At 37.2% G+C, this 15,490-nt stretch overlaps 1 protein-coding gene across 3 annotated transcripts in view; it reads left to right on the forward strand.

Annotated features, from left to right (window-relative positions):
• Nucleotides 1-1,416: 1,416 nt before the first annotated feature.
• LOC105441352 (neurofascin) overlaps nucleotides 1,417-15,490 on the forward strand; it is a 73,116-nt gene continuing 59,042 nt past the window's right edge. For all 3 annotated transcript variants that reach the window (XM_030973465.1, XM_030973468.1, XM_030973467.1), the window contains exon 1: nucleotides 1,417-1,511. The gene's annotated coding sequence lies outside the window, so the exon portion shown is untranslated. The remainder of the gene's footprint in view (nucleotides 1,512-15,490) is intronic.

Genomic DNA, 15,490 nt, shown 5'->3' on the forward strand with positions numbered 1-15,490 from the left:
ATATTGTAACAGAAAAGAACAATGGCAATGAGTGTTGAAGATATTCCTATAATGTTTTAAACAAAAGATGGCGCTCGACCACATTTGACAAGTTGCCCCTAGACGTAATATGCAAACACTCGCTCTTCTGCGGACTTATTCGACCATGCGAAGGGATTCATCATAATGATCAAAGAAATGATAGAGTGCTTAATTACCGCTTGATGGTTGATGATCCGAGCTGGTCGATATGTTGGCTATTTCTACATGAATAGGCATGTAGGCCAATGTCAAGCAAGTTCCCTGTGCAAAGTTCTTGACAACTAAGTCATAAAAGCGAAAAAAAACTATTACAAACAAAAAGAAAACAAACGCGGTACACTAAACTATACAACATATCATAGAAAAACAATAATACAACATTCGTGATACAGTTAATGCTGTATCCTGTTATTATTCACTATAGGCATACTGTGTAGGCCTATTGATAAAAATATACTTAAAAAAAAAAATCTGTATATTTATATATAACGACAAAGTCTTAATGATGACTTTAATTTCACTTTTAACTAACACCTATTGATTTAGCTCATAAAAAGAGTGCATGTAAAAGATAATGAGCAAATTTTGATTATCAATAAAATGAATCAGAAAATGGTATCACTCACGTCCGCTGTCCCTTTCAATGATTTCTCACTAATTGTTGAATGTGTAAAGAATAGAACAAGCGAATCCAAACTTGTGTAATTTCATCCTTTTTCCATTAAACCGCAAAAATACAAATTCGCGAAAAAACGCATTAGCAAACTTAAAGTTATCAAAGATTGTAAATCATGGATTACATAACGGGACATTAAAACATGCACAAATTAGCGCAGGAAGGAAGGGGAACTTGATTCAAACAAGGATTAAGAGTCGAGAACGGTCCAACGATCATCGTCTTCTTTCTCTATATTTGATGAAACGTCAAACCCCCCTCCCCTCCCTGCACCCAACCCCCCCCCCCCACCATAGGGAGCGCGCTACGCGCGCTCTGTAAGTGATTCGCATGCTTCGCGTGCTCACTATGATACCGCCCCCCCCCCCCTAAAATGAAATCCTGGCTATATACGCGCTTGCGGAGTCCTGAATTTGAAAAATTGTTTGATGCACTATTCCCAACAATGATACAATTATCCCCATATAAAGTTTGTGATAAATGTGAAACTGGTGCTTGCATGGCCTCCAAAATTCCCCGCAGTGGAAGCGCGGCTCGGAGCATGGAACTTCAATTAAAGCGTAACTTACTCTTTAGAACTCACGAATGCGTTTGAACAAGAGTTTCGACTCCTTTCTTTCACCTCCCTGATTAGACGCTGCAGCCGGACATCCCCGTTCAAACGAAACTTGAGTACCCCCGGGCGTTTCCATGCTTTTTAAACACAATGCACTTCGCCACTATAGCAGACGACGTGCGTGCCGATATCACATAGAGCTCAGCCACACTTTGACTCTCTGAGCTGCGATTGCCGGGTCACGTTGCATAATTATGCGTAAGTCAAACATTTTTGTATATTTTACACTTTAAAAGTATTTTGACGCATGCAGAAGTATTTTGATAATTATACTCATGACAATTAGATAAGACTTGTTTTGTGCTAGCTGGTGCACAAGTTTTTTAAAATGATTTCCATCCGATCAGATCGTACCAACTACCATCTCATACTCTCATACCATGGAGATCTTCTTATATCTCCATGCTCATACATAGTCAGACTCACTTTATAGTCATTGATTTTGTTTACGTATGTATCCAAACATCCAGTCCCAAATTATGTGAAAGTGTTGGCCGTTGCTTGTACTTTTGTCATTAACTAACTAATTCTACATTTGTTATAAATATTTTGTTGATGACCGTTTTGTTGTTTCATATGCGATGTTGTTCAAATCATTGCTTTGAAAATTTGATGCTAATTCTTTTTAACCATGTTGAACCATATGAGATATGAAGCGAACAAAACCCATACAGATCGAAAGAAAGGGGGGGGGGCGGAAGATAAATTCTGAAGAAATCAATAGGACTGCACGGTACTCTGCTATACGCTACGCGGCAGCTAGGACACCTGAAAAAGATAAATTCTGATGAAATCAAGGTAGGTGCTCTGCTGCGCGCTATGCAGATCACCTAATTACAAATGTTAAACGACTGGTTCAGATGTAACTAGACAGAAATAACTAACCGTCTGGTATGGGTCGTTCTGTAATAAAACTCATATTTGTCAACATTCCCCATACACAGACAGTAACCCATTTGACTCACACAATGGGGGGGGGGGGGGGTGGATTAAGCCGATTTTGTACCACTTTTGCTACAAAAAGTTTCTGCCCCAATTTTCTTTATTTAGATCTAATTTCCTGATTTACAAATCAGATGAAAAAAAAATGTGTATTTTTCTCCCATGTACAGTTATCAAAGTTTGTATTATCTATTTCCGATTAAGAAATTTACAAACTTATACCTTATACAAGTAATCCAATTTTATCTCAGAACCATTGAAACGGTTTGTTCACATGCATTCGAACTGGTAATCTAAGGTTGCGTTTATCTAGCAAATTTTTGGCTAGAATCAGGTTTCTCAAACGTCTTTCAGGCAAATTTAGAAGTTGATAAACGCAAAGCCTTTTTCAAACGTCTTTAGATATGGGCATATCTAAAGACGCAAAAAGGTGCGTTTTGAATGTGACATACAGCCAGAATCACGTTTCTGAAAGATCGATAAACGCAAAGCTGTTTTGAACCTCACATACAAATAGGTGTTGTGTACAAGCATGTGTGTGAAGATGACCTCCGAGAAACTGTCTGCTTCCCGGGTCAAAACAGCTGGGCAGACACAAGGCCTTTATTTTGAATCGTGAAGGGACGATAAATGCGACATCCTGCAAATCACGATCGTATAGTGGGGTTCGTTAGTGCATGGGGTTTGATAGTGGGGTACGATATGTACATATCTAGTGGCAAGCCTTGATAAACGGGCCCTATGACATGACCCGGCCAATATATTTCCGGGTCAATTTACCAAAACATAGCAAATGGCAAATTAGAGCACTCGTTGACTATTGGGTTTATGAATACCGGTATTCATATATTACTGGGTCAATTAGCAGGGCTGACTCGTACGTAGCTAATTGACGTTTGAAAAGAAAAAATTAATATTCATTAACGCAAACCAAGATGGCTGACAACAAATCATGTTGACCACAAGACTTTCTCGGATTAATCATTAATTTAGGATCTAATGAGCTAGCTATCATAAGTCAAAGTAGATATTTCTGTGTTATTTTTTAATTTTTAATTAGATTCCGTGTAATATTGCAGCCAAAGTAAAGTGGATATATGAAGACGTAAAGAGTATGTAGAGGCGGTCAGAGGAGCCAGATGTAATCTCAGTGGAACAACCGTTGATATCAGAGACTGAAGCTTTCGGTCTAGATGTAACAATCTATTATTGAATTATAAGAAAACAAAGTATGTATTATTCCATTCTAAAAGGAAAAACAATTCCATCAAACACTGACCCGATAAGAAGTGAAAAATACTGATATTGAGAGATAGAACTAAGTATTTAATTTTCTAAGGCATTCTCATAAGTGGATCACTTGACTGGAAGTATCACCTTGCTAATATATCTTCTAAGTTTTCAAGAAGTATAGGTTTTTTTATCCAAATTCATATATTTTATACCCACCAATCTATATTGATAAACCATATATTTCAAAGACATGCAAATACGACTAATTAAATAATAGTGACTTTCGTATAGTCCCAGTCTACCACTATTTGTTAAATTAAAAAGTCTCCCAGTGTTTGAACTTGTAAACTTAATACAGTTTTCATGTTTAAGTATCACAAAGGGGTTCACTAATACTGTTTTCACACTGGCAATATTTTGCTTAACCCCGTATTATAGGTGGGGTTAAGGGGGGAGGGTCTTAGCCCCTTCTATAGTACAGGGTTAAGCCTATTCCACTTTCTGTTCAGACTGGCTTTTACCAAAGTGGGCTAAAGTTGGCTAACCCCACCTATAGTACGGGATTAACTAACCCTGCAAAATAGTAGGGCTATAACTCCGCAATTGTGGTGTGAACTCCTGCTAACCCCGCAATTGCGGTGCCAAGCAAATGAATGAGAACAGAAACGAAAAATAGTCCGGTATTACGCAATGGAGTGTTCGCAGCTGGCCAGATGCGAACATATTGCTCCGTTTAGTCTCATTTCACAACGCCCCCTATCGTCAGAGCATGGTCAGAGTCAGCAGCCTAACATGTTAGGGCATGGTGGCTCAATGGTTAGAGCGTCCGCCTCATGAACGGGAGGTCGTGGGTTCGATCCCCGGCCGAGTCATACCAAAGACTTATAACAATGGGACCTTCTGCCTTCTAGCTAGGCGCTCAGCATATTAGATTGGAGAAGGGTAATAGTAACATGTTATGTTATGCAGGGCCCGCTGGGAGAGCAGTTTCACAACTGAAGTGGCTACCCTGGGTAAATAAAACATTATTATTATTATTATTATTTTATGGACGTTTTTTAAAAAAATCGTTAAAAATTCATTTTTTATTTAAACAAAAAGCACATCCACCCCGACATACGTTATCACTAGCTCTTTCATTGGAGCCCTCATGTCTCATTGACTTTTGAAAGTTCACCCACCGTAATTTTTCAAAATAGGTTGCAAGCTCGTCATTGCCTATAATACACATGTGAAACAAGTCTAACTTTGAACTCAGTTTGCCAAGCGATTTGAAGATTATAGGTCGAGCACACGAAACATAAAAAGCATGAATTATCATAGATCACTTCTGCCCATTTCATTATGTCCATTTCATCCAGCCCCCCACCGTAATTTTTCAATTTAGTAAAAGCAAACATTTAGCCGAGGTAAGCAAAAACATGAATATTCATGACACACCATGGACTATTCGGTTATTAACAGAGGGGTGCAATCGGTCATCACGTCAAACTCCCCTAATTGCCACCAAGTATTTCATATAATTATATAGTTTGGTATGTTTCTTTTACTCACTCATGAATTATTAAATATCAATGATGGTTTAAAGAAATGTAAAAGAAATTTTAGTTGATATTTATTAACAAAGTAATTTATATTTAGCAGAGCAATCTCACATACAAAATTACTATCAAGTGTCGTCTGCTACGCCGATTGTCGCCTGCTTCGTTAAAGGCACATATTTATCGTTTGGACTGTAAGGTATACCAGGGAGATTTGTATTGTCCTGCAGTACAACGTATAGCAGGAAAATGTTGTATATGCGGATCCTTTTAATGATTACGTAATGGAAGTGGCGAGGCGGTATGGTTTGAATAACTTTGGCAGGTGAAAGTTATTGTATTGAGAAGGAAAGGAATGTTCAGAAAGGCATAGAGGGAAGTGGGCGTGGTAGCCATTTTAGCTTTGCACCTACATCAGTACGAGAATACACCCGACGGCGTGGTGGCCTGCACTTATAGCGCGCGAACACATCACACCCAATGGCATATACACCGGGTACCCTGCAACACAGTGGAACATTCTAAGAAATTAAAAAATTATCTACAAAATGGACCTCTTGAATCATCTGAGAAGTAACTTACCCTATTCTGATGACTTCAATGAATGTCAAGATAACAATGGCTGCTTTTCCATCCAAAATAAAACTAGTTTGCGATTAGAAGTAGTCAATTTCTCGATAATTTCACAAAATATATTTGCCACCGCATTCAATATGACGTCATTGACAGCTGATTGGCTGGTTTGGTAGTGACGTTGAACGAGCTATGTTTGTGCTGCAGTGATCGAGCGAGCGAAAATGAGACAATCGGAGCAATATGGTATGTCCAATCATAACATTCACGATATCTGAGGTTAATGAGTTGCAGTGAGAACAGCGTGAATTTTCTTATTCCGGAATAGGCACTAGTACGGGACTAAAAACAGCGTGTGTGAAAAGCCCAAAAAATAGTCCGGGGTTAAGGATAGTACAGGGCTAAGCAAAGTACGGGGTTAAGCAAAACCAGTGTGAAAAGAGTACTAGTATTTTTTGATAATATGTTTAGAACTATAATTCTTCATTCCATACGTATCACACTCGTACACGGGATAATGTTTGTGTTCCCATTACCCGTTCGCAGAGACGCCAAGTTCAAAGATCAGCAATGCGTGACATTTTCATGATTTGGCGCGCAAGCGCGCATGAGAGGGTATAACACATGTATAAGGTATAGCGTTTTTTCAAAATCTAGTGCGCGTCGAGCGTAAGAGCATTTTCAGACCCTCGAAATGCGTGATGTCACGCCTAATGCGTGATACTTGGTAGCTCTGCGTTTGACTATAAGAACCCATTCTATCCATTTTACAGGAGTACATGAATGGAATTCAATTTGTAATAACCTTAAATCCAGCTCCACACCCTGTCCCCCCACTCCGGGGTCGGAGGGACTGCATTCGTTTCCCAAACTCTCTTGTAAAGGAGTACTTTATACGCGACAAAGTCTTTTTAAAAATAAAAAAAAATTCTCTCTCTTTTTCTTTGGATTCCTGAGAAATTTAAAAAGTGGGTTATCAAATATCAACAAAACAAAACAAAAAAATTTCTCTCTCTCTTTGGGTCTTCAAGGCAAAAGGGCCTGCAAAAGGGGGTTCAGATATGTTGGCAGTCCTGAGATAGGGGGTGCTTTCGAAGGGAGGGAACAGGCATGCGCATACCCTAAATAACACTGAGTGGGGGGGGGGGCTGGGCTCCACACTTTCTCGTTTTAGAACTCTATTCAAATGTTACATTTTTCAATCAATATCATCCTAATTAACTGAGTAGACCCTTTCTTATCTTTCTCATTCTCACTTTCCTTTCAACTCTTTCTCATTCCCACATCTTCCCTTTCTTTTCTTTCTCGATCTTTCTCACCTCTTCCCCTTTCTTCTCTTTCTCATTCTCATTCTGAACTCTCCCTTTTTGTATTGCTGTTGTGTGTTTGTGTGTGATTGTGGGTGTATGCATATACATTGGTGATACCTGCTGACAGTTGATGGTCTGTCTTTTTTTTCCTTTCTTCTTAAAGGTACTATATATTTGCAGGCCAAAAAATTTGAAGGTTAAATTCCAAAGGTATTTGCAAATATACTAAATTTCACTAATTTAGAACAAAAGGGCTTGAAAATGTCTTTTTGCGGCGGGAAAATAATGACTGTTAGTTGTCAAATCAAATTTAGCAATTGCGGTTGTTCAATTAAATAGTCTGATTTTCAGACCCTTGTACCGAATGGTCATACATTTTGTGCTGCGCAAAGATTCAACAAGATTAATTTTGGCTAACAAAAGGAGGGTTATTGATGTAAAAAAATGCTCATGTACCCTTTACAGCTCAATTTATGTATATTATTACCAAAGAAAAAAGTCACTCAGTCACTCAATAGTATTTGACTGTGAAATCTTGAAACTAAACAGGTTTCCTTGCATAATTTTAATACTAGGACACTGCTAACGTTTAAATTTCACAGATAGGACAAACATGCATGTACGTGACATATTCATAATTTCTGCAAAGTTCTACAGAATTTGATGTTGGCTGCAAAAGGGAAACAATACCTTTAATGTACGTATTATTAGTTAAGATTTATTTATTTTACTAATTAATTCAATATTGTGTTAACCTTAATAAGGGCCTCATCATGTACAAGCACAAGCTGCTTTTTAGAGGTCCTGGCCTTGTATTTATTCTTTATTTATGATTTGTAATGTTTTTTTTACGATGCTTAATAAACTGAATTATCAAAACATTTAATTTGGAGGAATACAACCAATATTAATTTGCTCTGAATATGCGTAGACTTTGTCAGAGGCTATATTTCCTTACTCTCTCTCTGACCCTCTTTCTATCCCCCCACTCTCCCTCCCCCTTTTTTTCTCTCTCTCTCTATTTCCTTCTCCCCTCCTCCTTCTCTCCCCTCCCCTTCCCTATCTCCCCTCTCTTTATCTCTCCCCCTCCCTCTATCAATCTCTCTCTTTATCTCTTTAAAAAAATACCTTTTAAATAGTTCTCTGGGACTTTTCTAGACTCTGTTCATTGTTCCCAAGATCATTCTACATGAGATGACCTCTTCTCCCAGATGAGGAAAGAAAGATCATGAGAGTTCAAAATAACAGGAAATAACACCCACATTGTTTTTAGCATCGGCCTACTTTGTGAAAATATGGGGGAAGTCCCCAAACATGATCTCGCAAACAAAGTATACTATCTTTGCTGCAGGCCTACTTGTATTAGGCAGATGTCCTGATAGTTTGCAAACACAAAGCCTTACATGTCCCTGTGCGTAACAGTGTCTGCATAGTGAGACAAGGCTGAGGGCATACTACAAAGGCTCTACTTAGCTGATTTGATGCAGCCAGAGACTGACAGAGCTAAACTCTTCTCAATGCTTTAGTAGTTTCAGTAAAGTGTCAAATCGGAGTTTGTGCGTGCAGACTGGTTTCCTTGAGTAGATTCCTTGACCATGACGAGAGTAAGAACAGCATTAGTATTCTGTCTTGATGTAGGCCTATATAAGTCAAGACTCAAAATCCCTCTGGTTCAAGATCCCTCTGGTTCAAGTTTTATTTTAAAGTGGCTGTAGCATGATGAGACTATGTATCTTTCCAGTGGCCCTTGGGTCCAATCGGGTATAATATGAATACGGACAACGCAACCGCAGTATTCATGTGCGTGCAAACATACACGAAACCAAAGCGTGAAGAGAACTTCAGTCTGTTTCGCGCCCTTTCGTGAATGCTAGCGCCCGCTGACCCAGTTAATAACTGACCTCTACCTCAGTGTAGTTAATAAAGTCCATTTTCTCATGTGCAGTTGTCCGAAAGAAGATGTAGATCGTGTCAACCAGTATTCCCCATGCTACAGCCCCTTTAATAGACTTTCACTTTTTTCAGATTATTACACTCAACTTCAAAGTATCTTTAACCAACTAAAGAGCACATTTTAAAAGCCATTCCTGATAATGTAGTAGTGGTATATACCAATGTTTTCTTTTTTTTCTTTTCCCACTTTGAGGTTACCATTTGCAGGTGCGTGTTCCCCCTCAAGAGAGTGCCCTTTTACTTGGAATAGGCAAAACAAGAAGAAAAAAATAGATTCTGACAAATTCAATGGGTGCTCTGCTTTGCTACCAGCAGATCACCTGAAAATACGCTTCAAAAGATGGGAATGTAGACCAAGACTAACTTCTGATTATTTTGAACAAAAGCATAAACTAACACTCGGTTTCAAATGCTTAAAGAAAAATTGTTCAGAAAATATGGGCCATAGTGTGCTCATGATGTTTACAAAAGGTCTTGGGGACGTTGAAACCTTAGGGGTAGTCCACCCTGACATAAAGTTGATTTTAACAGAAGCAGAAAGAGGAGAGGAACAGGTCAATTAAAGTTTGAGTGAATTCCCATTAAATTAGAAAGTCTATCTCTCATTCATATATATATTCGCATGTATAATATAGCAGTCTGACCGAACAAACCCATTCATACACTAATGAAGGAAAAAAAAAATTAAAAGTTAAAAAGAAAAACTAGAAATTTAAATCGTCATGGGGACGAATTAGGTGGTCTGTCTTCAATTATGATCAAGATCATCTTCAATTCAATTACCCAATAAAATGATGTTAATGTAAAATGATGTATTGAGATATGAATTGATGAATGAAGAATAATGGATCAAGTGATAATAGGGTAATAATAAAGTAAATATGGTTATTTATTACATTACTTGCGATTGTACGTGTTTTAATATTCAAAGGAGATGGTACAGTGAAAGGTCAAAAAGAAAAAAAAGTGAAGAAAAAAAATTGTTGGGGACGCCCGGACTCGAACCAGGGACCTTGAGGTCGAAAGTCAAGTTCGTTACCGATATACCAAAACATTTCCCATAGAGATTACACATAAACGGAAAATGGAATTCTCAAATCCCACTTTGTAAGTGAAATATGAGCATGATCCCGGCATCTGATCGAAAAATAAAGGGCACACTTGCAATAGCTTATTGACTCAGCTACAACATACTCAAAGCTCAGCGTAGACAAAGATAAAACGACTGAGATATTGCTCGCAAAAGACGAGAATGTAGAATCCAGTTTTGAGAAAATGTCATGTCCCATAGAGAATACACGCAAAATGTGGAAAATTGACATGCCTCCTTTAATTGCAAAAATACGCCATGATGCCTTTGTCAAAATGAAATATTGTGTGACTGCATTTGTAGATAATATTCTCAGGTAGAACATATCAAAATTTGAAAGAAAATTGATCAATATTTACAGAGATACAATCAGTTTTCCAAAAATCTGCTGACGTCATAATATGCACATTGAAATTTTGAGTTCGGAGGCCATTATGATGACGTCATGAGTTAATGGAGGGTCAAATGAGAAGTGAAATCATATCTCCAACTCATGCTTTTTCCAACCATGATATAAAAGTTGGAGGTCAATTGACTATGTGAAGAGCTATTTCGATTTTTAAAATGGCATGTATTTGATCAAATTTGCATTATATTTCCAATAGCAGCACGCGCGGATTTTGAACTTTGACGCGCGCTCACGGCCTGATGAAAGGTCAAGAGTGACTGAAATTAATGTAAATTGTCATTTACGGTAAGAGGAATCTAAATCATGTAAAAATTATGCACGGGGACACGTACGGACGGAAAATTTTGAAATGCTTAAAATGACCTGATTCGTACTCTTGTTTAATAGTTAAGTGATTTTAAGCATTTTAAAATTTTGACGCGCGCTTACGTGCGCGTCATGACCTTTATGTGACTTTTGATGACATGACTTGTTGACCCTTGACCTGAAGTATATGTGATATGAATATGAATGACCTTGGCTTATGCATCATGAAGATATGATGGATAATGGGATTTCACAAAATGGCGCCTGGATGACGTCACGATGACCTGATGACCTTGAAAATGTTCCTGTCACGTCTCGTGACGATGACCTATGACTGTGCCAAAATTGAATGAAATTGACGAAACCGAACTTGAGTTATCCTAGGCACAAAAAAGTGTAGGAAATAAATAAAAATAAACTAGAAATTTAATTCGTCACGAAGACGAATAAGGTGGTCTGTCTAAGTCTTTTGATAGAATTGAGAATGGGAGAAGTTATATAGACATGTAAACAATGATGATCATGATGACCATGATGATGATCATGATAGTAAAGGTGATGATGATGATAATGATAATGTTATATGATTATAAAAACGATAATGTTAATGATGATGATGAGCATAAGCATGATCCTGACATCTGATTGAAAAAATAAGGAAATATTTAGATAGCAAATAGTCTCAGCTACAACATACTAAAATTTGGGAGAAAACTGTTGAATAACAACCGAGATACTGGTCAAAACACCTTGTCATGCAGATTCATGTTTTGAAAAAAGTGACCTCCCATAGACATAACACGCAAATATGACAAATTATGCATTGTCGCCTTTAATGGAATATTTAACTATGATGACGTCATCGAAATGAAAAATTAATGGCATATTTTTGATAGAGAATTATCTCAACTACAACATATTAAATTCTGGGAGATAATTGATCACCGATAAGTGAGATAATCTCAATTAAACAAAGACAAAAATGACGTCATCAACAAAATACATTTGTTTGAGTTTAGATGCCAATATGATGACTTTGTTTCACTTTGTACGAGTCAGGGTGGTATGAAATCATATCTCCAACTCATGCTTTTTCCAACCATGATATAAAAATTGGGGGTCGATGGACTATCTGAAGAGCTATATCGATTTTTAAAATGGCATGTTTTTGATGAAATTTGCATTATATTGCCTATAGCAGCACGCGCGGATTTTGAACTTTGACGCACGCTCACGGCCTTATGAAATATGAAGAGTGACTGAAATTGATGTAAATTGTCAATTACGTTAAGAGGAATCTAAATCATGTAAAAAAAAATGAATTTGACCTTTTCCGCGCGTTGTGAGCGCGCGCAACGCGCGCGTGGACACGTACGGACAGAAAATTTTGAAATGCTTAAAATGACCTGATTCGTACTCTCGTTTAATAGTTAAGTGATTTTGAGCATTTTAAAATTTTGACGCGCACGTACGCGCGCGTCGTGACCTTTATGTGACCTTTAATGACATGACCTTTTGACCCTTGACCTGAAATATATGTGATATAGATATGAATGACTTTTGCTTATGCATCATGAAGATATGATGGATAACGTGATTTCACAAAATGGCGCATGGATGACGTCACGATGACCTGATGACCTTGAAAATGTTCCTGTCACGTCTCATGACAATGACCTATGACTGTGCTAAAATTGAATGAAATTGATCAAACTGAACGTGAGTTATCCTAGGCACAAAAAAGTGTGGGAAATAAATAAAAATAAATAAATAAATAATAATAATAATAAAGAAAATTCTGACGAAAACAATAGGTGATCTGTCGAACGACAGACCACCTAATAAATAAATAAATAATAACTAGACTTTAATTCTTCACTTTGACGAATTAGGTGATACGTATGCTATTTTTTTTATCATGTAAGTGTGCCGATAATGATCTAATGATAATGTTCATAACTACGAAAGATTTTTTGTTTTAAATGATAAAGACCATGATTAAGAGTGGTATAGCGCCCCCTTCAGGTATTCGATGGAGATTTGTAGAATCAGGATTTCAGAAAAAGTCGCCTTACACGCAAACTAAGAAAATTCTGACATGTCGCCTTTAATTGAAATTTTCACTATGATGATGTCATCGAAATGATAAATGATGTACGTCAATATTGTAGATAATTTATTAGCTACACCGTATCAAAATTTGGGAGAACATAGAGTACAAATAAGCTAGATAGTGCTCAAAGATCAATGTCATGTAGATTCATGATGTAAACGAAATTCACCTTCCATAGGCATAACACGCAAATTAAGAAAATTCTGACATGTGGCCTTTAATTGAATTTTGTACAATGATGACGTCAATGAAATAAAAATGACGTCAATGAAGCAATTGCCTCAACTAAAAGATACCGAGATTTGGAAGAAAATCAGTCAATATTATGAGAAATACACTAAATTTTCCATAACTATGATGACGTCATAATATGTAATTTTGTATTTTGACTTCCAAGGCCATTATGATGACGTCAAGATGTATTTAATGGCCACATGAGATATGAAATCATATCTCCGACTCATACTCTATCTAAATATGAAAAAAGAATGGCAGTCCTTATTCATCCCGATGTACTTTTTACAGGCATGTTTTTGCCCATATATGCTATGTAATACATGACCTCGCGCGCGCGTATATTCATCTTGGACGGACGCTCATTCCATTATTAATAGTGATAAAGAGATGAACATGGTATCAAATTGTTCAGAAAAATATGAGGAATATTCTGTCAATGGTTATTGCAGAGGAATTATTTTTCGTTCGGCCGTGACGAACGAAAACGCGCAAAAATGCGTGTTTTGTGCAATTTTTAATAAAATGCTTATAATGGCCTGAAACGTATGCAAAACAAATTTGGGATGATTTTGAGCATTTAAAAAAAATTCGCGCGCGTCAACGCGTGCACATCAGCGTACGCGCATGTTTGCGCGCATTTATTGACCTGAAATTGACCGGACGGATATTGATCTTAATCCTGATAATTATAAATGAGAATTGCCTTTCCGTTATGAAGATATGATCATAAGTTGATTTTTGTCTCGCCTGCGTAGCAAAAAGCGAGACATAGGCGCCGCTTTTCCGGTGACGGCGGCGGCGACGGCGACGGCGACGGCGTCAACATCAAAAACTTAACCTAAGGTTAAGTTTTTGAATTTTTGGTATAATTTTTAAAGTATAAGTTCTTAGTCAATTAAACTTTGACTATAGGGTAATCAAGTATCCCCAATCATGTGAGTAGAATTTCAGATCACAAAGTCAAGGTCAAAGGTCATTTGCAGGTCAACAGACTTGGACTATGTTGTAGCATCATCATCGAAAACTTAACCTAAGGTTAAGTTTTTGAATTTTTGATATAATTTTGAAAGTATAAGTTCTTAGTCAATGAAACTTGGACTATAGGGTTATCAAGTCTCCCCAATCATGTGAGTAGAATTTCAGGTCACTAAGTAAAGGTCAAAGGCCATTTAAGGTCAACAAACTTAGACTTTGTTGTGGCATCAACATTAAGATTTTCAAAATGCTTCTTCTTCGTTATTTTTCAACTGATTTTGATTCTGATTGTTTCATATGATAGGGCTAGGAGGGAATTTAAAATTTCTACGCAGAATCGTGAAATTCATTATCTATGCTAATTTATGCAAATTTATTCGAAATCACAAAAAAGGCTTCTTCTCCTTCATTTCTCGACCGATTTTGATTTGGTTTGCTTTATATCGTAGAGCTAACTTTGGTACACTAAACATCTACACAGAATTTTGAAATTGTTCTCCATTAATTAATTATGGTAATTTATGCAAATTTATTCCAAAAATAACAAAAATTGCTTCTTTTCCCTCATTTCTTGACCGATTTTGCCTTATCTGGTAGAGCTAAATTTGGAAAAATAAACTTCTACACAGAATTGTGAGATTTTGCTCCATTGATTATTTATGGTACTTTATGCAAATGAAATGAAATTATGTCCCTTCCAGGGCATCAAATTTCTATTTTTTGACCAGTTCAAAAGTGTACCACATAAAATTTACGATATTTGTTGTTGTGAGATGCGGATGAGCGCTACGTCATTGACGTTCTGGTTTATCATATTGAATTGCGTTATGCAGGCGAGACCGCCGAGAGCGTTTCCCTTGTTACAAAATGGCGCCTAGATGACGTCATGATAACTTTGAGTCTTTGAAAAGTCACGCAGGTCTAAGTTAGACTAAGATCTATCATCAGTGAAAGTTTCATGATAATGGCTTTATTCAGTCTTGAGATATCCTGCGAACAAAATCGAGGAAGAATAATAAAAATAAAAATAATAAAGAAAATCTTGACGAAATCAAAAGGTGATACGTCCACGTACGTATCACCTAATAATAAAGAAAATTCTGACGAAAACAATAGGTGATCTGTCGAAAACGACAGACCACCTAATTAGTAATTTCTAAGATTGAGATTGAGATGGGTAAAAAAAAGGAGGGGGGAATAAGCTTTTTAAAAAATCCTAGGTATAAGTTACATTGTTTGTACTGTGCTGCCCATCACCCAGTAGTCGGTGATTCTTCACCCTGACGATTCTTCCTATTTCCTTCTCAATATTTTCAAATGTTTGTTCCCATTTTGCCAGAATCTTCCCTTTTCTTCTAAAATCTCTGATTTCCCCCCAATTTTGCTTGTCATGGGACCTCCCCCCCCCCCCCCCCCCCTGACGCCACTACCATCAAAAAAGCTTTACTTCAATTTATCTTTCTTTAGATTTTCTCTGTATTCCTAACTCCTTTTT

The sequence above is a fragment of the Strongylocentrotus purpuratus genome, unplaced genomic scaffold (genome assembly GCF_000002235.5).
Source record: "Strongylocentrotus purpuratus isolate Spur 01 unplaced genomic scaffold, Spur_5.0 spur5_scaffold_6, whole genome shotgun sequence".
Lineage (NCBI taxonomy): Eukaryota > Metazoa > Echinodermata > Echinoidea > Camarodonta > Strongylocentrotidae > Strongylocentrotus > Strongylocentrotus purpuratus.